The sequence below is a fragment of the Dendrobates tinctorius genome, unplaced genomic scaffold, assembly GCF_039654945.1.
Source record: "Dendrobates tinctorius isolate UK_male_01 unplaced genomic scaffold, ASM3965494v1 ptg000005l, whole genome shotgun sequence".
Taxonomy (NCBI): domain Eukaryota; kingdom Metazoa; phylum Chordata; class Amphibia; order Anura; family Dendrobatidae; genus Dendrobates; species Dendrobates tinctorius.
This window is the reverse complement of record NW_027361673.1, coordinates 26,760,001-26,776,323: the sequence shown is the minus strand read 5'-3', so window position 1 is coordinate 26,776,323 and position 16,323 is coordinate 26,760,001. Positions and strand designations below refer to the sequence as shown.

General features: G+C 45.1%; 1 long non-coding RNA gene across 1 annotated transcript in view; it reads left to right on the top strand.

The window, feature by feature from the left end:
• Nucleotides 1-10,971: 10,971 nt before the first annotated feature.
• LOC141083561 (uncharacterized) overlaps nucleotides 10,972-16,323 on the top strand; it is a 44,906-nt gene continuing 39,554 nt past the window's right edge. Inside the window, exon 1 of the long non-coding RNA XR_012230746.1 lies at nucleotides 10,972-11,235. This is a non-coding gene — a long non-coding RNA (uncharacterized lncRNA). The remainder of the gene's footprint in view (nucleotides 11,236-16,323) is intronic.

Here is a 16,323-nt window from a genome sequence, read left to right as displayed (position 1 = left end):
CTAGCAGGAACTGCACGCTTGAGATCTCTCCAGAGTGGCTCAATGATATTGAGGTCAGGAGACTGAGATAGCCACTCCAGAACCTTCACTTTGTTCTGCTGTAGCCAATGACAGGTCGACTTGGCGTTGTCGTGTTGGAACGTCCAAGTACTTCCCATGCGCAGCAGTATTTGCTAATAATGTGCTGCATTCATCTTTCCTTCAACTTTAACCAAGTTTCCTGTGCCTTTGTAGCTCACACATCCCCAAAACATCAGCGATCCACATCGGTGCTTTACAGTAGGAATGGTGTTTCTTTCATCATAGGTCTTGTTGACTTCTCTCCAAATGTAACGTTTATGGTTGTGGTCAAAAGGTTCAATTTTGATCTCATCACTCCAAATTACCTTGTTCCAAAAGTTTTAAGACTTGTCTCTGTGCTGTTTTGCGCATTGTAGGTGAGATACTTTGTGGCATTTGTGCAGTAATGGCTTTCTTCTGGCGACTCAACCATGCAGCCCATTTTTCTTCAAGTGTCTCCTTATTGAAACTGCCACACTGCTAGTTTTCAGAGTGTCCAGTATTTCAGCTGATGTTATTTGTGGCTTTTTCTTTGCATCACGAACAATTTTCCTGGCAGTTGTGGATGACATTTTTGTTGGTCTACCTGACTGTGGTTTTGTTTTTACAGAGCCCCTGATTTTCCATTTGTTAATCACAGTTTGAATGCTGCTGACTGGCATTATCAATTCCTTGGATATCTTTTTGTATCCCTTTCCTGTTTTATACAGTTCAACTACCTTTTCCCATAGATCCATTGAGAATTCTTTTACTTTCCCCATGACTCACAATCCAGAAATGTCTGTGACTGTATAAAAGATGCAAGAGTCTGTCTGGATCCCAGAAACTCACTCAGATTTTATGCACACACACTGATTACAAGCAAACAGGTCACAGATGAGGATGATAACTTTAGTAGCCATTCAAACCCATTTGTGTCAACTTCTATGCATGTTATCAGGCCAAAATCACCAGGGTATGTGAGCTTTTAATCAGGGTCTAAATGGCTTCACCCAACCACTAAACATGAATGGAGAAAAAGTATTGGTGTTATCATTCATGTTCTCTGAAAAAAGCCCAAGAAAGCAAAAATTCTCCCGGGGTATGTAAACTTTTGAACACAACTGTATAGGGTCTTTACAGTCCAATACTTCAAAGTAGGTGTATTTGTGGGTTTTGATGAAGATGAAACTGGTCCCTTTCCCTCTTGGACTAGTGCGGTTGCATTTCCTGCACCAATAGTATGTCCGTCCCGGTGCGTCATCATGCTTGAAAAAGCACTGTTCATGAGTTGCTATTGAGGATGTTTTCATAGCATTCATTATTTATGGTAAAAGTTAGGCAAAGTTGTGAGTGATTCCTGTCCCATTGATAAAAAGCAATCCCATACCTGAAGTCTCCAGATGGTTTACTGTTGACATTACAAAGGACATATGGGAGTGCTCACCTTTTCTTCTCTGGACAATCATTCTTCCAGATGTCCTAAACAGTTTAAGTGGCTTCCATCAGAGAAAATAACTTCACCCCAGTCCTCTTTAGTCCAATTCCTGTACTTGCAAAATATTAGTGTGTCTATAAGGTGAGCACTGCATTAGCCATGGGCTAGGGGCTGCTGTTTCCCCACACCCTGGCACCCCACAAATAAATGATGTCCCAGCTCCCATGTGCTCTGTGTGTGCTGCGTAACACTCATGTTTTGACTGCAGGTCTCCGCTATCTCCATGATCCAGGAACAGCCGCACATTCAATATGGGACACCATGTTCTTTTCAAACAGATTAACTTTGCTGAGCAGTCTAAGTTCAATTGTTGTTACAGCAAAGTATGTTGTAGTCACTGTTTCTTCAGCCTGAGCTATCCCTTTCCTCACTAACATCTCTGGCCCCTGAAATACTCCGTTCAGATTTGCAGCTTCCATGAGTCTTGTCCCAACTCCCTTACGAGATTCCCCATCAGGCTTCCTCTCATAGGAAAATATCAAGGCACACTTCTCAGTAACTCGGTTGGGCCATAGGTCTCGGATGTTCCAGTAGGGGCTGCTGACAATTATATCCAGCAAATATTTTCCTGGAAAACTTTATTTTAGCAGGTTTACAAAGTCAACATGTTTCAAGGTCAACGCCGGACCTAGGCTTTTGTCCTGATGAAGAGGTTCTGCATTGACCTCGAAACTCATTGAATTTGTAAACCTGCTCAAAAAAAGTTTTCCAGGAAAATATTTGTTGGATATATTTAGTGCATCCAGTGACACTTCACCCGGATATGTGCAAAACTCTATGCATCTCCACGTATTAATACAGTCATAAAAATGCAATAAAAACACATATCAGAACACACTTTGCACAAACACTGTTTTTAGAGGAAGAGGCATATGACAGCCCATGTCACACCCTTACATGTCCTTGATGTTATTTCCTGGGTTGTGGTTTATTTCCTGACTTTTTTGACAATAGGCCAACCTCCAAACACCTTTGCCTAGAGTCAAGGAAGGTATTTTTCACATGCACTTAAGTATATTATCCGTAGCTGTTACTGGTTTATTTGGAAAAAAATCTGCTAAAAGACTCCTTTCAACAAGTGATTGCAAACATCTAGGTTTTATATTTTTGGGGAAAAATGTCTACACATATATGCTGAATGACAGTTGAACCGATGCATGGCCAGAGGTTAAGCATTAACATTTGTTACAATTTTTGGTAAATACTGTTCATGCCTAAGGCCCTGTTCATACTGCATTTATGCAGTCTGTCCAGGAGTTCTGTCTGAATCCCCATAAAAACAGGATTCAGGTGGAATCCCAGGTGCAGCTATATGCTGCTAACACACGAATCTCGAGTACAAATGAACTCAGTTTGTGCTTTTTTTCTGAAAGTGTCCATCTTTACAGACAACACAGCAATGCAGTCTGCTAATATAGACAATTTAGGCCCCTTTCACACATCAGTTTTTTGCCATCAGTCACAATCCGTTGTTTTTTGAAAAAAACGGATCTGGCTACTGATGCCGCTGGATCCATTTTTTTCTCATAGACTTGTATTAGCGATGGATTGCAATGGATGGCCTCACTTTTCGTCCGTCGTTTGCCGGATCCGTCCAAAATTTTATTGTACGGCGGCCGGACATGACCTACAAAGCAACTTTTATGTGTCCGTCGAAAAATAGGACAGTGACGGATCTGGCGCTGTTCGTCGTTTCCTAGAATGAAAGCCTATGGGCGCAGGATCCATTGTCATCCGTCAAATGATGGATGCCGGTGACGGATCCGTTTTTTTAACTGAGCATGCTCCTGATAGGTTAAAACACCAAAGAAAGAATAGATATACAGTGGGGAAAAAAGTATTTAGTCAGTCAGCAATAGTGCAAGTTCCACCACTTAAAAAGATGAGAGGTGTCTGTAATTTACATCATAGGTAGACCTCAACTATGGGAGACAAACTGAGAAAAAAAAATCCAGAAAATCACATTGTCTGTTTTTTTTCATTTTATTTGCATATTATGGTGGAAAATAAGTATTTGGTCAGAAACAAGCAATCAAGATTTCTGGCTCTCACAGACCTGTAACTTCTTCTTTAAGAGTCTGCTCTTTCCTCCACTCATTACCTGTAGTAATGGCACCTGTTTAAACTTGTTATCAGTATAAAAAGACACCTGTGCACACCCTCAAACAGTCTGACTCCAAACTCCACTATGGTGAAGACCAAAGAGCTGTCAAAGGACACCAGAAACAAAATTGTAGCCCTGCACCAGGCTGGGAAGACTGAATCTGCAATAGCCAACCAGCTTGGAGTGAAGAAATCAACTGTGGGAGCAATAATTAGAAAATGGAAGACATACAAGACCACTGATAATCTCCCTCGATCTGGTGCTCCACGCAAAATCCCACCCCGTGGGGTCAGAATGATCACAAGAACGGTGAGCAAAAATCCCAGAACCACGCGGGGGGACCTAGTGAATGAACTGCAGAGAGCTGGGACCAATGTAACAAGGCCTACCATAAGTAACACACTACGCCACCATGGACTCAGATCCTGCAGTGCCAGACGTGTCCCACTGCTTAAGCCTGTACATGTCCGGGCCCGTCTGAAGTTTGCTAGAGAGCATTTGGATGATCCAGAGGAGTTTTGGGAGAATGTCCTATGGTCTGATGAAACCAAACTGGAACTGTTTGGTAGAAACACAACTTGTCGTCTTTGGAGGAAAAAGAATACTGAGTTGCATCCATCAAACACCATACCTACTGTAAAGCATGGTGATGGAAACATCATGCTTTGGGGCTGTTTCTCTGCAAAGGGGCCAGGACGACTGATCCGGGTACATGAAAGAATGAATGGGGCCATGTATCGTGAGATTTTGAGTGCAAACCTCCTTCCATCAGCAAGGGCATTGAAGATGAAACGTGGCTGGGTCTTTCAACATGACAATGATCCAAAGCACACCGCCAGGGCAACGAAGGAGTGGCTTCATAAGAAGCATTTCAAGGTCCTGGAGTGGCCTAGCCAGTCTCCAGATCTCAACCCTATAGAAAACCTTTGGAGGGAGTTGAAAGTCCGTGTTGCCAAGCAAAAAGCCAAAAACATCACTGCTCTAGAGGAGATCTGCATGGAGGAATGGGCCAACATACCAACAACAGTGTGTGGCAACCTTGTGAAGACTTACAGAAAACGTTTGACCTCTGTCATTGCCAACAAAGGATATATCACAAAGTATTGAGATGAAATTTTGTTTCTGACCAAATACTTATTTTCCACCATAATATGCAAATAAAATGAAAAAAAAAAACAGACAATGTGATTTTCTGGATTTTTTTTCTCAGTTTGTCTCCCATAGTTGAGGTCTACCTATGATGTAAATTACAGATGCCTCTCATCTTTTTAAGTGGTGGAACTTGCACTATTGCTGACTGACTAAATACTTTTTTTCCCCACTGTATACACATTATTATTTATTTATTTATATAGCACCATTAATTCCATGGTGCTGTACATGAGAAGGGGGTTACATACAAAGTTATAGATATCGTTAACAGCAAACAAATTTACCATGACAGACTGGTGCAGAGGAGAGGACCCTGTCCTTGCGGACTTACATTCTACTGGATAGTGGGGAAGACACAAAAGGTCGGGGGTGCAGCAGCTCTGGAGGTGATGAGGCGGCTGCTCAGGCGGTGGGGAGGCGGCAGAATGGTTATTGCAGGCTGTAGGCTTTCCTGAAAAGATGGGTTTTCAGGTTCTGTTTGAAGGATCCGAGGGTGGTAGATAACCGGACGTATTGAGGCATGGAGTTCCAGAGGATGGGGGATATTCGGGAGAAACCTTGGAGGCGGTTGTGTGAGGAAAGAATAAGTGTGGAGGAGAGTAGGAGGTCTTGGGAGGATCGAAGATTACGTGAGGGAAGATATTGGCAGATTAGTTCAGAGATATAGGGAGGGGACAGGTTGTGGATGGCTTTGTAGGTCAGTGCTAGTAGTTGGAACTGGATTTGTTGGGGAATTGGGAGCCAGTGGAGGGATCTGCAGAGGGGAGAGACAGGGGAGTAGCGAGGAGAGAGGTGGATTAGTTGAGCAGCAGAGTTGAGGACAGACTGGAGTGATGCAAGAGAGTTAGCAGGGAGGAGAGTGTTGCAGTAGTCAAGGTGGGAGATGATGAGGGCATGTACAAGAGTTTTAGTAGATTGAGTGCTGAGGAAGGGACAGATTGTGGAAATATTTTTTTGAGTTGGAGGCGACAGGAGGTGGCAAGAGTTTGGACGTGTGGTTTGAAGGACAGGGCAGAGTCGAGAGTTACTCCGAGGCAGTGGATTTCAGGTGCGCGAGAGAGCGTGATGCCGTTTACCATAATAGATAGATCAGGTAGGGAAGATATGTCAGATGGAGGAAAGATAATGAGTTTAGTTTTGTCTACATTGAGTTTTAGAAAGCGAGAGGTGAAAAAGGAGGATATGGCTGATAGACACTCCAGGATTCTGGACAGCAGAGAGGTGACATCTGGGCCAGAGAGGTAGATCTGAGTGTCTTCCGCATACAGGTGGTACTGGAAGCCATGGGACTTTGAGTTGTCCTAGGCCAAGGGTATAGATGGAGAAAAGTAGGGGCCCCAGGACAGAGCCTTGGGGGACACCAACAGAGAGAGGGCAGGATGAGGAGGTAGTGTGGGAGTGGGAAACGCTAAATGTGCGGTCATAAATGTATGAGGAAAATCCAGGACAGGGCAAGGTCTTTGATGGCAAGGGAACAAAGAATCTGTAGCAGTAGGCAGTGGTCGACTGTGGCGAAGGCCGAGGACAGGTCGAGAAGGAGGAGGATGGAGAACTGTCTATTAGCTTTGGCTGTGAGTATGTCATTAGTAATTTTGGTCAGGGCAGTTTCAAAAGAGTGGTGGGGGAGGAAACCAGATCGGAGGATGTCGAGGAGGTAGTTAGATGAGAGGTGGGAGGAAAGTTGAGCATGGACATGCTTCTCAAGGAGTTTGGAAGCAAATGGGAGCAGTGATATGGGGCGATAGCTGGGCATAGCAGTTGGGTCAAGGTTTGTTTTTTTGAGGATGGGTGTGATGGTGGCATGTTGAAGGCAGAGGGGAAGGTACCAGAAGATAGCGATAGGTTGAAGAGATGGGTTAGGGCTGGGATGAGCATGTTAGTGAGGTTGGGGAGCAGGTGGGAAGGGATGGGGTCAAGTGGACAGGTGATGAGGTGTGATTTGGAACGGAGATGAGTAAGCTCTCCTTCAGTGATGTTGGAGAGGGAAGTTATTAGGGAAGGGCAGAGGTCTGGTATGTGGCGTGGTTTGGGGTGGTGGAACAATAAAGGTTTGTCTTGTTTGGTCGATCTTCTTTTTGAAGTAGGTGGCAAAGTCCTCGACAGAGATGAGGGGAGTTGGAGGTGGCAATGGTGGGCGGAGGAGAGAGTTAAATGTGCTGAACAGTTGTTTCGGGTTGTGGGAAAATGAAGATACAAGGTTTGAGAAATAGGTCTGTTTAGCAGAGGTGAGGGCTGATTTGAAGGCAAGTGTAGCTTGTTTGAGAGCAGTGAAGTCGTCTGGCAGGCGTGTTTTCTTCCAATGCCGCTCCGCGACTCTGGATGCTTGTCGAAGTTTTTTGGTGAGGTTGTTGTGCCAGGGTTGCCTATTGATTCGTCGCACTTTGCCATGCATGAGAGGGGCGACTGAGTCTATGGCTGATGTGAGGGTGGCGTTGTAGAAAGCGGTGGCGGTGCCCGTATCGTGGAGTGAAGATATGGAGGACAGAGGTAGAAGAGAGTCTGAGAGTCTGTGAGTGTCTAGGTGTGCGAGGTTTCTGCAAGGATGTGCTAGTGGCTGGACATGGGGGCAGGTGAGGAGGACAAGGATGACAAGGTGAGTAAATGGTGGTCAGATAGGGGGAAGAGAGAGGTTGTGAGATTAAGTAGGGAACAGAGGCGGGTGAAGAAGAGGTCTAATGTATGTCCATCTGTGTGTGTGGCTGTGGAGGACCACTGAGTAAATCCAAAGGATGAGGTAAGTGACAGGAGTTTCGAGGCTACTGGCTGGTGTCAGTGGGGATGTTGAAGTCCCCAATGATGATGGTGGGGATGTCAGCAAAGAGAAAGTGGAGGAGCCAGGTGGAGAATTGGTCGATGAAGGCAGTGGCTGAGCCCGGTGGTCGGTATATGATAGCCATTTGGAGTTTAGAGGGAGAGTAGATACGTACAGAGTGAACCTTGAAAGAAGGGAGGATAAGGGAGGGTGGGGGGTGGATAGGGTTAAAGGAGCAGTTTTTAGAAAGAAGGAAACCCACTCCTCTACCATGTCTGTCGCCAGAGCGAGGAGTGTGGGTAAAGTGGAGGCCAAAGTAACTCAGTGCGGCAGGGGAGACCGTGTCAGGGGGTGTCAGCCAGGTGTCAGTGAGGGCCAGGAAGGAAAGGTTGTGAGAGGTAAACAGGTTGTGGATTACATGGAGCAGACGGAGCAGGTATTCCAAAGTGCTCCAGAGAAAGGGAGTGGGAGGGTGGGGGTCAGTGACACAGGTTTTAAGTGTGAGGGATTGTGGTAGTTTCTCTTAGTGTGAGAAAGATGGGGGTGAGGATTAGTGGGATGTGTGGGGTAGGCCAGGATTGGGGGATATGTCACCAGCAGTGAGAAGAAGCAGACAAAGGGAAAGCAGGTGTGATGGACTCAGCTCCTGCTGAGCCCATTTTTTGAGTGGACCCTCTGGGTCGTGGCACCCACCCACCGAGGGCGAGCTGACCTTGTGAGAATCCACCCCCTATACAGGGAGTGTCAGGGGCAAGACCAAGGGGGTGAGCCACCACGACTGCTGGGACCAGACGGCCGGCTCAGGGGACACTAGACGAGTGTCTGACGACAAGGACGAGCAGGAAGCAAGACGAGACTAGACGTAGGTGCAAGGTATCTTCATTAGAATAACACAAGATCACATACAGAGAAAACAAGCAAAACGTGCAAGGTGCGCGCGTGGGCACGCCAAGGTCCATAACATGGTACGTGCCAGATGGCACGCCTAGGCACAGGTAATGGCATAATGGCATCGGACTCCGGACTGCTGGCAAACCGACAGGGTCCAGGGATCAGGCTGCGGACGTCAGCTCCGGACATCAGGCCGTAGTCATCTGGTTCCGGACCTCTGGCAACGGTCGGCAGGTTCCGGGCATCCGGCAGACAAACCAGGGTTCAGGCAAGGAGGCACGACAGATATCCAAGCAGGGTGCGTGTTTAGGGAACACGCCAAGGTCCAAGGCTAGGTGCGTGTGTAGGGGACACGCCAGGGTCCAAGGCTAGGTGCGTGTGTAGGGGACACACCAGGGTTCAAAACTAGGTGCAAGGCAAGGTGCGTGTGTAGGGGACACGCCAGGGTTCAAAGCGAGGTGCGTGTGTAGGGGACACGCCAAGGTTCGCAAACGAGACAGGGTGCGTGTGTAGCCACGCCAAAGCATAGAATAAGACAGTGCGTGTAGAGACACGCCAAGGTACAAGGTATAAGACAGAGTGCGTGTAGAGACACGCCAAGGTACAAGACAGAGTGCGTGTAGAGACACGCCAAGGTACAAGACAGAGTGCGTGTAGAGACACGCCAAGGCACAAGACAGAGTGCGTGTAGAGACACGCCAAGGCACAAGACAGAGTGCGTGTAGAGACACGCCAAGGCACAAGACAGAGTGCGTGTAGAGACACGCCAAGGCACAAGACAGAGTGCGTGTAGAGACACGCCAAGGCACAAGACAGAGTGCGTGTAGAGACACGCCAAGGCACAAGACAGAGTGCGTGTAGAGACACGCCAAGGCACAAGACAGAGTGCGTGTAGAGACACGCCAAGGCACAAGACAGAGTGCGTGTAGAGACACGCCAAGGCACAAGACAGAGTGCGTGTAGAGACACGCCAAGGCACAAGACAGAGTGCGTGTAGAGACACGCCAAGGCACAAGACAGGGTGCGTGTAGAGACACGCCAGGGTTCAGAGCAGGGCTGCGTGCTAGGAGCTACGCAGGGACGCACACCTCACTGGCCAATGCACACGGCTGTAACGCCAGCACGAGGCATGACTAAGGCACAGGAGGGGGCAAAGGAACCTTCGTGCTAGGAGCCACGCCAGGTTCAGGGCAGGGTGCGTGCTAGGAGCCACGCCAGGGTTCAAGGCAGGGTGCGTGCTAGGAGCCACGCCAGGGTTCAAGGCAAGGACAAGGCAGGGAACAAGGCAAGGAATACAGGCAGAAACAGAGCCAGGTCAGAGAGAGGACAGAGTCTAGCAGCGGAGCATAGGCAGAAGCCCAGAGCTGGGCCAAGGGAAGACCTTGGGACTAGACAAAGAAACGAGGACTAAGGAGAGGAGAAATGGTGCGTGTGCCAGGGAGCACTACAGAGCACCATAGGAGAGAGCGAGGCAGAGCAAGCAAAGACTGAGACCATAGGGAGGAACACAAAGCAAGGAATAGCAAGGCAGAGAACACAGGGAGGACTACAAGTCAAAGCATAGCAAAAGCAAGACATAGCAAAACAGGCGAGGCAGAGAACACAGGAAGGACTACAAGTCAAAGCATAGCTAAGGCGAGACATAGCAAAACAGACTAAGACAAAGAACAGCAGAAGGACTACAAGGCAAAGCAAGGCAAAGACAAACATGGCACGAGAGACAACACAAGACATGGCACAAGACAAGAGGCGGAATACGAGCACGGAGCGTGTGCAGAGACGCACTACAGAGCAAAGTGCAAGGGCACAGAATAGAGGGAGCAACCCCACAGACCCAGAGCCTTGCAGGGAAGCAACACAATAATCAGGCCCTGAGTATAGGAAGAGGCGGCCTGATATAGGGCATAGCACCTCCTCCTCCAGGTCAGGACCAGGGGAGAACTTCCGGGATTCTAGACATGACGAGATGATAGCAGAACCAGACAGTGCAGGATCTTAGGAAACGTCACATGATCAGGGTTTCAGACATGACGAGATGATCACCCAACCAACCAGTGCAGGATCCTAGGAAGAACACATGATCCGGGATTCTAGACATGACGAGATGATTGCAGAACCAGACAGTGCAGGATCTTAAGAAACATCACATGATCAAGGACTCCAGACATGACGAGAAGATCACAGAAGGCAGAGCAGAAACGCAGGGATCCTGCAGCTCAGACATGAGGTGAGTCTGCACACAGCTCTAGCGAACATGCAGGACAGCAGACAAAACATGCGCATGCACATCGCTCCAGGAGTTCTTGAGACAAACAGACATGGCAGACATGGCGGACGTGACAGCTGGTGGGTGAAGGAGAGTGATCGACTTGTATTATATTTTAATATATAGATACACACTGGCGCTGCCAATAGAAAGAAAGAGTTGCTGGTGCCTAGACAGAAGCTGTGCTTTTTCTGCCAAGAAAGGGTTAAATGAGTAAATAGAGGAAGGTACCGCGCTCAGGGTGATGAAGAAGCACGTTTTGCTTTGAAACGCGTAGGTTTTTGGCCCCAGCTAGGCTCCTTAGCCTGTGACGTCACACGCTGTCAGTGCAGGACAGTGTCGGCCCCCTTCAGCCGTGCATCCAGGACGCTACCGGCTGGAGCTATCCTGGCTCTGCCCGGCTCTATTCACTACTTGCACTCCATTCAGCTGAGCTCATTCACTTCATCCTCCCAGCTTGTCACATACTTATCCAGCAATTCTGTGGATCATTCACTGTGATCGGCACAGCACCTTCATTCAGCAGAGTTAGGGTAAGTCTGCATAAGTTCTGTCACCACTCATTAGTGTATGTTGCTGGCGTGGTAGATCTGTATCTCCTGTACGCTCTGAGTATCGGGTTTATGTGTCAAAGTCATGACGTTTACTTTCACTTTTATCATAACTGAATCGTCCTGTGAGCGCGGTACCTTCCTCTATTTACTTGTATTATATTTTATTAGGAGAGGTCTGAGGTTAAGGAGCAGGTCTGCAGATGAAGCGAGGTGGGGGGTAAGAGACGGGGGACATAGTTATTTGGTTCGAGGGTGCAGGGGTTTGGGGATAGCGAAGGAGAGTGAGAATTAGTGGAGCAAAAATGGTGAGGGCAAATGTGAGCATGGTTAAAGAGCAGAGTAAGTAAAGAAAGGCAAGTAAAATAAGAAAGCAGTGGTTATTCTTACCTTCTGACCGATTTCTGGACTATTTCTGGTATATTTCTGATGTAACACTTTAAAAGATGTCACACTTCAAATGATGTCGCATCTGACCTGCTCTATTCAACTTATACCATCAAATGTCCAAGAAATGAAGCCAGGTGAGTGAGAGAGGGAGGAGGGGGGCAGGAGGATGGTTCACAGGAGGGAGCAATTGACAGATTGCAGTTAATAGGACATTTGACTAGCATCGAAGCTGAAGAACGAGGCAGGATAAGATGGAAGGATAAGACTAGGTGTGAGGAACATGGACATATCAATATGCATACAGTAAGTTTGAAGTATGATACATGGAATTAAAGTCAGGCGAAAAAACAGAGTTCAGATGTACCAGTAAAAAAACAGAGGATGAGGAATGCATGGGATTCAGGGGTGCAGTGGGTATTCTGGATTAAGAGGGTTCAGATGTACCAGTTAAAAAACAGAGGATGAGGAATTCATGGGGTTCAGGGGTACAGTGGGTAAATATATATATACATGTCATTGAGATGAACTGATTAGCGTGGGAAAGTTTCTGAACTTTTTCTTTTTCCCACGCTGTCAGTTCATCTCAGGTCAGCTGGGAACTCCGCGCAGCCTCACTGACTACTGCTGACGTCAGTGAGGCTGCGCGGAGTCCCTGGGGGGGCAAAAACAATGGTCTCTCTCTAGGCTATTAATATCTGCCCTCACTCACTGGCTTTCCCTCTCTGGCGGAGAAAATTGCGCGGGAGCCCACACAATTTTTTTCCGCGATTATAGCCTTAAATTTAACCACTAGAGTTCCAAATTTTTCCTAACACAAACTACTAAATTGATTAAACACCGACGTATATAAATCGTTTTGATATGACATGGTTTACTATATGTAAACCATGTGTCATATCATGTCGGGTTCGGGAATGATTTTACTGAAGCCGGCAATTGATTTAGCGGCTATTATGCTATGTAGAAATCTATGAACTATAAATATATATATGTGTGTCTCAATGATATGTGTATATATAAATATATATATGTATTCTATGTGTATATATCTATTCTTTCAATTCATGTCAGTGTGATTTTACTGTACAATGCACTGAATTGCCGTCTTTTAAAAAAAGGAACCGTCGAAAAATGGAAGAAACGGATGGAAAAACTGATGCGACGGATCCGTTTTTTTGCGGGATCCACTAGCCAATGGATTGTGACTGATAGCAAGAAACTGATGTGTGAAAGTACCCTAAGAGAAAAGCACAAATGGAGTCCAGTAGAACTCTAGTTGTGTCATAATACCGTATATACTCGAATATAAGCCGAGATTTTCAGCCCATTTTTTTGAGCTGAAAGTCCCCCCTCTCGGCTTATATTCAAGTCATATACACCAGGGGGTCGGAAGGGGAGGGGGGTGTCAGGTCATACTTACCCGTCCTGGCTTGGTCTCTGCAGCCCCCAGCTTCTCCGCGATCTCTCTTCCTTCCTTCAGCAGTCACATCGTACCGCTCATGAAACTCATGAATATGCGCATATTTATGAGTTTAATGAGTGGTACCACGTGACCGCTGAAGGCAGGAAGGGAAACCGTGGGAGAACGGGGCTGCAGAGACCGAGCCAGGATGGGTAAGTATAGCGATATTCACCTGTCCAGGGTCCATCGCTGCTTGCTGCTGTCTGGCACATCATCTGTCAGTGACGTTCAGACAGCAGAGGGCACGGTGACGTGGTTAGTGCACGCCGCGCCCCCTGCAGTCTGAACATCACTGACAGATGATGTACCAGACAGCAGCAAGCAGCGATGGGCCGGGGACAGGTGAATATCTCAGGTGCCAGCAGTGACACCAGCACCTAGCCCCCAGTGACGGAGAGGTGAGTATGTCATTTTTTTATTTTTAAATGCAGCAGCGGCAGCACATGGGGGCATAATCTATGGAGCATCATATGGGGGCAGCATATGGGGGCATAATCTATGGAGCATCTTATAGGGGCAGCATATTGGGGCATAATCTATGGAGCATCTTATAGGGGCAGCATATTGGGGCATAATCTATGGAGCATCTTATGGGGCAGGATATGGGGGCATAATCTATGGAGCATCTTATGGGGGCAGCATATAGGGGCATAATCTTTTGAGCATCTTATGGGGGCAGCATATGTGGGCATAATCTATGGAGCATCTTATGGGGGCAGCATATAGGGGCATAATCTATGGAGCATCTTATGGGGGCAGCATATAGGGGCATAATCTATGGAGCATCTTATGGGAGCAGCATATGGGGGCATAATCTATGGAGCATCTTATGGGGCTATCATGAACTGTATGGAGCATTATGTGGGGCTCCTGATTCAATATGGATATTCAAAAACATTTAACCTACTGATGTCTCAATTAATTTTACTTTTGGTATCTATTTTTATTTTTTAAATTCACCAGTAGCTGCTGCATTTTCCACCCTAGGTTTATACTCGAGTCAATAAGTTTTCCCAGTTTTTTGTGGCAAAATTAGGGGGGTCGGCTTATACTCTTGTCGGCTTATACTCGAGTATATACGGTAATTAATGGCTCCATCTGGGATTTCATCTGTATCTCTATTTTAATGGGATTTGGACAGAACCCCTGAATGAACTACATAAACGCAGTATGAACAGGGTCTAATGGAACTTGAACTATTTGGTTATATGCAAAAAATTAAGGTTATCACATGAACACAAATTTCAGAGTGAAAGGTTATCATCATAGTCTTTAGTTCTATTTCTTTTTCTTTTCTCACAGTATGAAGACATTTAATTTATGCACTTATTACATTTTTATACCTTATATTAACAAATTCTTATTCCAGTCCTTCCTTTTTAATTCTGACATATCACAATATATTCACAAAGATAAATTGTATGGATTCTGTTTTTTCAGCCAATGTATATTTCATGAAGATGCAAATAGGTCTTTTTAACATCATTTTGCAGTTTCTCCTTGGTAATAACTTCAACTCTTATGAAATTTGACATTAACTGACAAAAGAGATGAATAGCATACGACAGAAAATGCATTCTGAAATGAAATGTTTTGGTTCTTTCCATGAAACAGTGCACTTATATTTTCAGCCTTGCTAATTGGTATAAAAATGTTCCACATAGTTCAATTAAAATAAAATAAAAATGTATGCGATCAAATGGAAATGGTCTGTACAAGGTTATCAAATGAACAATCAATGATAGTGGCAGGTCACTTTTTACTGCTAAAACTGTTATTTACATGCAAGATCGGGTGGCTGTAGCCAATATGTATTTTACTGATCTAGGCCATATGTGGCTACCTCTTTGTGCGTCCTTACACTAAGGCAGGGGTCCTCAACATTCATTGTCCATCCTTTCTTTAAACCGACAGCACACTAACCCATAGGGTTACAATGATCCATACACACATCAGTCTTAAATATGGATCCATGTGTTTGGTCGTCAGACACAAAGCATTTTCTATTCTCATCCGTTTTGCCTACCAGACTTAAAATTTAAGGGAAAAAAAAACTCCTTTACGAAGCGGACTTGAAATATGTGTTAGAGTGGTATGTGCGGGGGCAGAGGTATGTCAGCACTGGTTGGTATCTGTGGTACTAATATGAACTTATTTTTTGCTTTATAATCATGTGGGGTTTCATTTTTTTCATGAGGTTTATTCATTATGAACACTTTGTTTTTTTTATAAATGAGTTCAATTTGATTAATTACTGAAAATTTCATCATGCATATATATATATATATATATATATATATATATATATATATATATATATAATATATATATATTTAATCATGAAGATTTTTTTAGCATGAGCACTTTGCTTTTTATTTAATAATTTCAATTAAATAAATGAATTCCCTCATAAATAATTAATTCTTACTCACTATTTTTTTAGATACTGTACATTTATTTCACTTCCATTGTTTTATAGATTACTAATTATTTGATAATTTATTAAATTTTTTGGATTTTTCAGTTTGACATACCCTGTCCTGCGCATACAATGTAATTCAAATTATTTTTTTTATTTTTTACACATTTTAGTTTTTATTTTAATTGATTTTTTATATGCTTTAATAAAAGTCTCATTTTTTAATGTGATATTTTGTGCTATCGTGCCTTTTGTATACAAATAAAGAATTTATTATATTATATATCTTTCTTTGATGAATATTCTTTCAGGATTATATATCAAAATTTAAGGGGTGTGTATAAAACAGATGAAACATGGAAGACATACTTTGTACTTCAGTATTTCATCTGTTTTTAAAGGGAACCTGTCACCCCCCAGGGCATTTTTAAGTAAAAGAGCCACCTTCAGCAGCACTAAGGCTGCATTCTGTGAAGGTGGCTCTTCTGTTTCTGACCCCTAGTAACGCCAAAATATTGACTTTTATAACTAGGTCCCCATACCTGTATTGCGTCCCATAGGTATGGAGTGTCAACCTGTATCAGCTGCCTCCCATCCGTCCATCATGCCTCTGTCTTGAGTCTGGGTGCCGCCTCCCAGCCCTCCATCATGCCCGTCTTGCATCTGGGCGCCGCCTCCCAGCCCTCCATCATGCCCCTGTCTTGCGTCTGGGCGCCGCCTCCCAATAAAAGTTCAGAGTCTACATGCTTCAGTTTTTAAAAAGTGATGAGAAAAAATGAGTGCAACACAGGTGCAAAAT